Source organism: Hetaerina americana, unplaced genomic scaffold (assembly GCF_022747635.1).
Source record: "Hetaerina americana unplaced genomic scaffold, ioHetAmer1.1.p SCAF_161, whole genome shotgun sequence".
In the NCBI taxonomy this organism is placed as follows: domain Eukaryota; kingdom Metazoa; phylum Arthropoda; class Insecta; order Odonata; family Calopterygidae; genus Hetaerina; species Hetaerina americana.
Genome location: NW_027286721.1, coordinates 251,485 through 262,500, shown reverse-complemented (window position 1 = coordinate 262,500; position 11,016 = coordinate 251,485).

The following is an 11,016-nucleotide window of genomic DNA, read 5'->3' as shown; positions in this document are numbered from 1 at the left end:
TTACATTGTCTCCATACACCTCCTTTAATTGGCGATGAATATCACATGGGCGAACGTTTCTTGCATTGAGGAATTTAATCACTGCCCTCACTTCACAACTGGCGGCGTTCTCAATTTTTTTAAACATTGTAAACAATCACAGAAACAACACAGGCAATGCTAGCGTCACGCAACTTGGCTCAGAGAAGGCAGACAAGCCACTGAAGCTATCTGACCTCGTCCAGCGGCTACTCGCGTCGTCAGCACTTCATGCGGCACGAACGGGTACTACTTTCCGGATGACCCTCGTATATATATATATATATACTCATATATACAGAAACAGATGTAAGGAAAAGGGATAGGAACACATATAAAGGACGAACACAAATATGTATATATATATATATATATATATATATATATATATATATTTCCGTTCTCCATCCAGAGATCAATTCTGGACGTCTCTCAGACCTATTTCACGGAAAATCAGAACAACTGAACAACTCAATCATTCAAATAAATTTTTACGAATAAAAAATGAAAAAACATCTCAATTGATCGTAAAAACTGATTTTAGCACAAAACTAAACAATCCACCTGAATGAAACTACAAGTGAATGACCCGCCAAATGCGCACGTTTTAATGATATTTCCGCTTCTATCTTGCCTTTGTTTACGTCGATTCCACTGTTGTTCGTCATTCATAAAAAAGGCGGAGTTGTACAGAAATCATAACTGATTGTTTGCCTTTCGTTAATTTAACTCTGAACAATGTTATTTATGCAAGAATAACTGAAAAACGGTCTTTGAATTGAAAAATACTTTGTATAAAACCTTATCGCGACTATTTTGCGCAAGAAAACAGTTGAAAAACGTTAATAAACTCTTACTAAGCAAATATAGAATTTTATGTGTTTGTTTAATCTATAGTAACAATTAAACCTTGGTAACGTAATAAAAACAATTGAAACGTGATATTTATAAATGCGTAACGCATTGTGCAATCTAGATTTACGTTTTATTTTAGAGTAACTCAAAGCCATAATTCAAATGAAAGAAGAATGAAAGCATTGGTAAAGTGTTAAACGATACTCATTTTAAATGAGAAAGTGGAGCTTTCTTAACATATATAAACAGCATTACTTCAGTCTGTTACAGGTCATACTGATGTATCCCATTTAAGCTTTATGTCAATATGAATTCCAAGGATTTTTGGAAGTTTCAACATTAGTTATTTCAGATTCAAAGCTGAATACAAAATTTAGATTTTTATTCAGTATTTAAATATAAATGATTAATATGAACCCATTCATTAGCTTGTCTCTGGGTAGCAGTTAGATCGCACTTTTGCATCTTTTAAATTTTACCATTTCTCCAAAAAAACCACTGTCATAAGCATATAAAACAAAACATAGGTTTCATATTAAAAGGACAAATCATTAATCATGATGTTGAAAAGTACTGGGCCAAACACAGAGCCCTGTGGTATTCAAAATAAAAGATTACAGGGATAATATGTGCACTGAAGAACATCCGTTCCTTAATACTGCCCTAAAGCATCGCTAATTGACGTAAAATACACGCGAGATTATACCAAAAAGCTGTTCTCAAATCCGCATGAACAAATCACATGCGATAAGCGGTACAGAATATCATCTTCGATAATAGCCCACGAAGACGGTCATTCAAAAATACCCTCTACTGTGTGCTACCGTGAATTTCTTACCTGCGGTCATACAGTGCAGTGACGTCAGTTAGATTTGTTGAGTACTGTTTTAACTTTTCAAATTTCGTTGATTTTGGCTTGTCACTTCGTGTATTATGATTTAGGGACAGATCATCCGTGCTGGCACATTTCCAGGAATAGATTTAAAGACAACGAATTCAATGCCTTTTAAAAAACACTTGGATATGTTTCGATTTCATATTTTCCCTTATCTAAATCCAAATCATTTGTCGAGTTTAATCAATAACATAATTATCATTTCGGCATTTAGCTGATTTGAAATAACAGAGAGTTATTAGGAAAATTAAATGTCTTTCACTTCAGGTATTATCGAAATTACGTCTTGAATTGTACATGTTAGGAGGAAACTACTTGCCTTTTCTCGCCACGGATAATATTTAAATTATTACACGGTAGAATTCATTAAAGATTAAGTCAGTAAACAATTGTAGATTGTAGCATATACCGAGATAACCAATCGCCAATGAAAATAAATGAGAAAGTTACCTCAAAAGCAATTAAGAAGAACTTGATACGAATATACAAAAAGATACGTCAAAACATGATTCGAAGGCGTCACTACTGAAGAATGGTGGGATGACAATATAATATGAGAAAAATAATCAATCATTAAACCATTAATGACGTCGATTTCATTTATTACCTGTTTAAGAATAATATATTAGACCAGTTGTTATTGACATACCCGAGTACGCATGCCACGGACATAAACAAACCCGCAAAACAAAAGAGAAACGAAATGCACGTTGCCTTTAAATTTGAAAACAATGGATTAAATAGTAATATATTCAAACGGGAATGACTGAGCGATGTTCACTGTAACTTAAACTTGCAAAGAATAAGATATTATTATAATTAACTGAAACGTACGTGCGACTTAAAGAGCAAATAAATGGCTTTCAATTCCATTGAATTTCGAGGAGAAATGGATGTAAATTGTTTTCAAAGTTTATTCATTACACTGTTATATCGTTAACGGAAGAGTTTAGTCATACGTTGGGTGACTTATAATTTCAGGTTTACTCAGTCAAGAAAAAAGTATTTCTAAGGTATATTGACACTGGTAAAATAACTTTCTGTTTCTCAATGTAGTCCAAAGTACGCTGTTAAGTTCGCATTCACTTTTTGCTCTAACTTAGACATTCGTAGTTAGGAAATAATAATAATAATTATGTCTACCCTACCGTTTTAAGGTAGGTTCTTTTAAGATTGGAACAAGACTGTACAATCCTACATTTCTTAGACTTTAGGGCAGGGATCAGACGAAGGGATTCCTGTTGTGCAAGTCCTTTTAAGTAGGTTTTAATATTACGTTTCATGTAAATGTGTAGCTCATGCTCTAGACGACGAGATGATCAATATTACACGACCTAACAGGAGACAATGATGTTTGCGAAAAATAGACAAATATTCTATGAAGTAATACTTTAGTGCTTTCACGTAATTGCAACTGTGAATATTTTTCGAAAGGTAAGCAAGCAGTTTGGAAATTGAAAAAAATACTACTTCTGAGGTTGATTTGCATCCGAACTCTAGCTTTTAAATTTACTTTTACGTGTTATCCATAACTGAATTACTGCATATTTTAAGGACATGTCTAGTTATTTTATTATTAGGTAATCAACCGGTTAAGTTACGTTTTTGGATGGACATAATTGCTAATTTAATAATTTGTGACCCCTAGCAAAACACAGCATCCTACTTTACATCAGGTCCCTCTTCAGCTCTCAGTAATTTCTTCCTCCCGTACAACATCCCTATCCTGTTCCTTCCCTTTCCTCGTTTGCCATTAACATTCTCCCCTCAATTACAGTCTTCAACATCCCACTATTGCCAATCAATACCCCCTTCATCCACTTTTCCTGCCTCCTTAGTAATATCTCCCAACAAACCCCTCTCTTCGCCCAACATACCAAACACTTCCTCATTTGTTTTCATTATTCTCTGTCCATTTCACCTTCTCCATTCTTCTCCACACTCCCACATATCTACAATAGCCTCCAGTCTAATATTTAACTGAATATTTAATAAATAATGGCACTGAATTTATAGCAGTGGAAGTAAAACAGGAGAAACAAAATACTGGTTAATGAAAATGTGTCTCCAATATATTGTTCTTACAACATAATTTCAACAAGGTCTGTTCAAACACGACAAATTGCTACAGATACGATTATTTTAAATTCTTCATTGTATCATAAAAAAACACTGATAATTACAGTCATTTTACATAAAAATAAATCAAACTTACACGCTTAGAAACCAATGTAGTGTTCAATTGAACTTTTTATTGTTCAAAAGAGAAATTACGTAATTGAATAATGTTATATACATACATAATTTGCGCTGGCGAAATGGTTTTTGTATTGAAGAACAACATTCACAAACGAGAGAGTGTAGAGCAATTTACATAAATACACGATTTCTAGGAAAATACAGGGTCGCACCCAAAGGTTGTAGGACTGATTTTGTCTGGCGCGAACGGAGCGATTGAGGGGGGTCTGCCTGGCAGGTTAAGGTGGAGGGGGCTCTTAGAACAGACCAACACCAACCTCAGTCGCCTGCGGGCTGTCCTTGAGTGAGGACACCGTTTTTAGTGCAGCAAGTTTTTTGTCCGCGTCGAAAAACAAAATGAATCTGAATTTAGAGCAACGTTATTTTTGGGTCCACCCTCGTAGTACTAAATAAATATTTAGTACTACGGGGGGGACCCATTGGGCTTCCCCTAGAAAAATGAATTAGAACATGGATTACGATTCTAAATCTCTTCGCCTTTCAATATTTTTGTGTTAACGATAATGAATTCTAGAAGTCTTGGAGAAAGTTGTCAGTTATTTGATGGGCTCGAAAAGTTAAACAGCTTTGTTTTGTCTGCTCAAAGAATATGCAGTAAACGTATGTTCAACATTTTATTATGATTAATTATATTCAACTGATAACCTTCTATTTAATAATACATTTATTATTACTATATACTAGTATAATAGTATTCAATTGACTCGGAAATTTTGATCCAATGAAATCATTTGGAAATAATACTGTAAGCAATCCTCCAGTTGTGGAGAATCTCTACGCTAGATTTCATACATATAATGCAAATAATCATTCCTATGTCAAGTTATAAACATTCTACGATATTTCGAGTAGGGTATTGTTGATAACATAATGCGCGCTCTCCTTCAAGACTCTAGTACAGGGTTCGTCCGGAATATAAGTGTACTGAGCTCAGTAAAAAAAATTTATCACACTTTTACATATCTTAAGCTAATATTCCTCAAAATAGGACCCTTGTGAGTCGATACACTTGTTCCAGCGGCGTTCCCATTCCTGGAACGCTCCCGCGAAGGCATCATCGGGAACCTCTCGAAGACTCGTCGTCGACCTCTTCTCTGCCCTCCACGAATATCTTGTGCCACCGAGAGATCATGTTTCTGGACATGGCTGACTCCCCGTAAGCCTGGTTAATCATACCGACAGTTTCGGTGGACGATTTCCCAAGCTTTACCGCAAATTTGATGGAATAACGCTGCTCCAAAAACTTCGGCATCGCGTTCCGTGACGTGGGTCGAGCGTGGAGGTTCGCGTTAACAGAGCTCCTCACTACACCATAGCTCAGAGCCGACTGCCTTTTTCAGCGTCGCTTGCCAACATACCCCCCTCCAATCGCAGCCCGTCAGAGCGGTGCTGGGCGCGCCTGGAGCGGCGCGCCCACCCCAGGAGTCAGTACACTTATTTTCCGGACGAACCCTGTAGTCTTTAAGACGCAGTAACGTGTAAATCGCTTGTTATATATCTGATATTGTGTATAAATTATTCATCTCGCATACCCTCATAGAAAACATACAGAAAATGAAAATACAGATCAATTAAAAGTGCATTAGTTAGTGTATTACAGCGAAGAGCAGATAATATCTGCTTTTTGCCGTAAAAATTAAGTAAATGATAAGTGCTCAAGAGATAAATCAGGATTCGTTCGGTTACCCGAATGCTCCAGTAGGAACCACACTAAAATGATTAAAATCTCTGTCTTTTTTTTAATAAAATTCACGATATTTTTATTGTGAGTGCAAAATATAAATCATTTTCATTGGATGTTTTTTTGTTTGCACCTCTAGTTTCTTAGTTAATCTTGTAATGGATACCAAAAGAGATTAATTGAGACCATCGGAGTGTCCAGATCTCTAACACGAGAGAAGGGAAATTTAATATGTCAATAAAAATAATTGAACAATCTTACTCCACTAAAATAAATTTTAAAATCAAGTAAAATTTCGAATTAAATTTAGGGTATATGGTGAGTTCGCAACACACTATATATAGAAGATAATTTTATGCTCAGGGAGTATTATTTATTTAAACTTAGTTTTGGGCGTAAAATTAATATTTATTTTGAATTTTATGAAATCCAAAAATATTTCCATGTCCCCTTCTTTGGATCCGCTCTTTCTTTAGACAGATATATATGAGTTGAGGAAGAAAACAGGTACGAGTAGGATCCTTAGCTCAGAAATCTTAATTAATATGCAAGCCTTTATTCTGGCAGGATGATGACATGGCATGGTATTTTAGATTAGAATGAAAGACACAACTTATTTTTTAATCAACTTTAAGACGAATGTGAATGTTGGAGAAGAAAAATTTTCTTCTTTGAAGACGTGAGAGATAATGTGGTCGATTTAATTGATTTTTGAGGTACCGTCAGATTCGCTTAAATTTCAATTTAGAGTGTAATATAAAAAAAATCTGCGAAACATGTCGTTCTCTAACTGTTCGTTCGCAATTCCAAGGTTTTATCCGTTGGAAGTGGTGTTGAGATGAAAATTTATCGAGAACTTCTCAAAGAATAACTATGTTTTAAAATAAAAAAAGACAAATACTTGTATACAAAAATCTGTGGAGGGTTAGTTCAATTTATTTTTAATGAAAGGGGTAGATGTTTAAAGAAAAATTGTAATTTCTCGAATTATAATCTAGGTTTTTCAAGGATAAGAGTATTTATTTGTGTTGAGATATTTACATTTATTAAATGCATGTTAAGTTTCCATATATTCCGTAGGATATTTTTGCCTATTTTTTTTTAGGTTTTCTGTGCTGCAAATCGGTCAATTTTAGACTAATCTATCAGGCATGGGCATTTATTTTAATGCAGGGTCCGTCCTAAAAAAATAAGTAGAATAAATCTAGGAATAAAAAATATTGCTGAACGAAGTATACAAATTACCATTAATTACTTTCAAAATATTACCCTTGTGCATCGACCCACGATGTCAGGGGTCCTGTTGCATTCCCAAGATCTCCAAACACCCTTCCCTTAACAAGTCGCCCTACTTCGGGCCGTTCGCTTTGGTGGGAAAAAGGTCATTCTACTTATTTTCGTGGCAGACTCTTGTTTTCAATAATCTATCACATTTGTTGTTAGGCCATTTAGTTCGTTCATATTTAATAAGATGTCTTTCATCTAAATAGTGGTTCGTTTCAGGACGATTTTCTATTTTATTCAGCCTATATATATATTCGTTAACCTCTAAAATTTAGTGCTATAGTTTAGAGTAACCTTAAATTGAAATTTGAGAATTAATGATAGACAATTTAATGGGCTATATATATATTCGCACCGTTAGATTTCGACCTGGAAATAATTAATTTTTTAAGCCGAATTTCTAATTATGTGTTGAGGTAATTTCTTTTCGAGGTGATCGATGGCTGATGGATAATTTTTTTGGCAAATAAACCATGAAAACATGTCGGAGTTAGTAGTATGTGAGTACGCACCAAATCTTGGATTTTCCAGCAAACGTATTCATCACTGTCCTAATCCGTTCAACTTATTGAGACGATCCATCAAGGAATCGCAAAGTTATTGCACGGGAAAGACGTTTCCTCCACATTTACGTGTGTTACTTCTTCAGGGCGGTAAACTCCAGCTGCCGTATGAAAGGAATTCTGGGAGTCCTTGTCCAGATGCTTATTCCTCTCTAGCTCCAACCAGAGGGCGCTGGGCGTATACCGTTAAGTTTGTTGTTTTTCTGGAAACCCTTTGGGATGTGCGCTCCAAGGAAAAGACGAAAAGGGGCCCTATCAACCTTGTGGTAATCGTTTGATGGAGATTAGGGTCCAGATTAGGAATTCTCTTCTGGCCGGCCCGTCTCCACGCCACTCCTAGTTTTCTCCCTATATTCTCCCAAAAGGGAACTCTCCCATTAATTACCTTCCACTCCAACCGTCGCGTGCTATATTTTTCTGTTCCTCTCTCACTGTCTATCACATACATTCATTTGGCGTTTCGAAGTCTTCTCGCACACCCCAAACATGAGGAAATTCAACTGTCGTTCTCAACGGAACCACCTCGTTGGCAGTAATCAGAGTCTTTACGAAGAACAGAACGGAACTAAATCCCCCCTCTCCCTCTTAAAGGTTTCCCATTGAAAACGCAGCAGTCATTAGAGCAAGTATATATATATCAATAGAATGCATTAAATCAGCTCTCATGCGCAAACAGACATTTCGGTGGTGGAATTATGTTTTTCGTTAAAGAGAAAATATTAATATAATGTCTAAAATGACCTAGTTAACCCAATGATGATATCCACATTAATGGCAGCATAACACCCAATTTTAAATAGTTTTTAGCGTATGATAAGACGCTTGAGATCCTGCGAATTATTTTTGCGGATATAAATGCATCGCTATCATCCGTCATAATAGATTTCATTTAATTTGTTAAGGGAGTGATATATCAAATATTGTGTTTTATCTCTCTTTCCACAAATATTTCCAGGGCACAAAACAGCCGTGGAATGATGAAACACGAACTACATATGTGAGCCTTAGGTAAGCATTACACTTCAGGATATACGGGGGGAAGGGGAATTTTTCCTCTGACAGTGCGATGATTTTACTGAAGCTCATGATATAATTGCGATAATTAAGACCTTTACATAAAACAACGTCATGGTATCTCTTTTATACATCAAGGTGACCGATCTGTTCAAAAAAATCGTTCGGTAAAATTTGTTTATATTAATTCGTGTTCTCAAACATGAGCAAATTTTGGCCATTTTCGTAGTTAAGGCACCAGAGATATCATCTTTGACGCAACAATATATTCATCGTGAATAATTAGCGTCTCAGTTGATCATAGCAAGATATATTTGCGACAATGCACAAAAGCTCATCATGCCTATGTACATGCATACTAAATTAGTATCCTAATCATAAAACATGTCGTAACGTGAGTTACACTACGTTAATTTGATTGAATTGAGCCAAGTGTTCGAAAGATAAGTATTGTTTTAGTAATTTATAAGAGTTGCACTAAAAAGATATTTATTTCTGAAAAATAGTCCTCTCAAATCACTAAAAAAGATAAGTTAAAACATGACAGCTTATGACATCAAAGGAACGCAACGAATTGGAAGGAATTTGTAACAAAAATCGCTGAATATCCAGCGTTTACTGAATTTCGCGCAAAATAGGGCAACATTTTAATCATCCAGTGTATAGGATGCCGTTTTTCTGGTTTGCGTGGCAGGACGTAAGACTCTTTTAGCGTAACTCTCTTCAGGTAATGGTTTTTTGTACATGGCACCTAATTACAGATATTAAAAATATTCCTAAGTGCTCTAAGCCTTTAAACTCAATTCACAACTTCACCTTTGCAGCATGAAATCACGCATCTGAGCAGCTTCCTGGGAACCCATTGTGATCAAATCTTTTCTTTTCAATCTTCCCGTCTTAACTCCGGAAATGCAGATCGGTGATTTCAGAATCCTTTATATGGCACTAGACCTTCCACGTGGAAATAACGTAGTGAAGGAATGGTATCAGCCAAATGGACAGTAAACGGGTATTCTACATTTTTCATTAAAATGAGACTAAAATGGCGATTTAGTTTGCGTACAATATTTAATAAGCTTTATAACACAAATTATGGGTGTAGTGCTGCCTTTTGGATAATATCATGTTTTTTTTGCAATTTAAAACGCACTTATTGCGTATGTCTACGAATATAATAATAATAATTATTATTATTAATTTTTATTATTATTTATTTTCATTTTTTTGGAATATTCTCCGGCGAAAATTGTAGAAATTTCTTAATTCGTAGTTTTAATGAAGTAATTTTTAACAAATTTACTGTCAAAAAAATAAATTTGGTAGAATACATTAAATTTAAAAAAATAATATTGAGATTGGTGCAAAAATCTCACTCCTTTTAATGCCTATTATGAAATTTCATACGTTTACTGGAAGTTCTTTTCACACAGGGTTTTATAATTGGTTGACATTACGAAAAAGCAGATTAAAAAAATAAGGGTAGTTCTCTTATCTTAAAATATTGGCGGGTTAGAACAAAGTTGTACGCATGCGACGCCGTCTATTGTTTGTTTCAAAATCCACTTGAGTTACTGTTTTCATTTAGTAGTCGTTTTCCTGCCAGTCAATGTCTGCGGAAACAATGTCCTACTGAGTTGTCACTCCGACCAGTTGCAAAGTGCGTGATGTGATTCAATTTTTGTGTGAAAAAATAACCATCATCTGGAAAAATTCATCGGGATTTGTGCCTGGTGTGTGAACCTACAGAAATTACAGGGTTCGTCCGGAAAATAAGTGTATTGATTTTTTCCCGCCGCTACAGGCGCGCCCAGCACCTCTCTGACGGGCTGCGATTGGAGGGGGGTATGTTGGCAAGCGACGCTGAAAAAGGCAGTCGGCTCTGAGCTGTGGTGTAGTGAGGAGCTCTGTTAACGCGAACCTCCACGCTCGACCCACGTCACTGAACGCGATGCCGAAGTTTTTGGAGCAGCGTTATTCCATCAAATTTGCGGTAAAGCTTGGGAAATGGTCTACCGAAACTGTCGGTATGATTAACCAGGCTTACGGGGAGTCAGCCATGTCCAGAAACATGATCTTTCTGTGGCACAAGATGTTCGTGGAGGGCAGAGAAGAGTTCGACGACGAGTCTTCGAGAGGTTCCCGATGATGCCTTCGCGGGAGCGTTCCAGGAATGGGAACGCCGCTGGAACAAGTGTATCGACTCACAAGGGTACTATTTTGAGGAATATTAGCTTAAGATATGTAAAAGTGTAATAAATTTTTTTTCCTGAGCTCAGTACACTTATTTTCCGGACGAACCCTGTATGTAACGAGCAGCTCTCACTACCTAACCTTCCTTTACTTGTGAGTGGTTTCCACTGTATGGAAGTGATAATCATTTACACCGGTGAAATTTCGTTCTCCTTCCTCTTTTTATATCATTACATAATAGTCTCAAATCTGTTTAT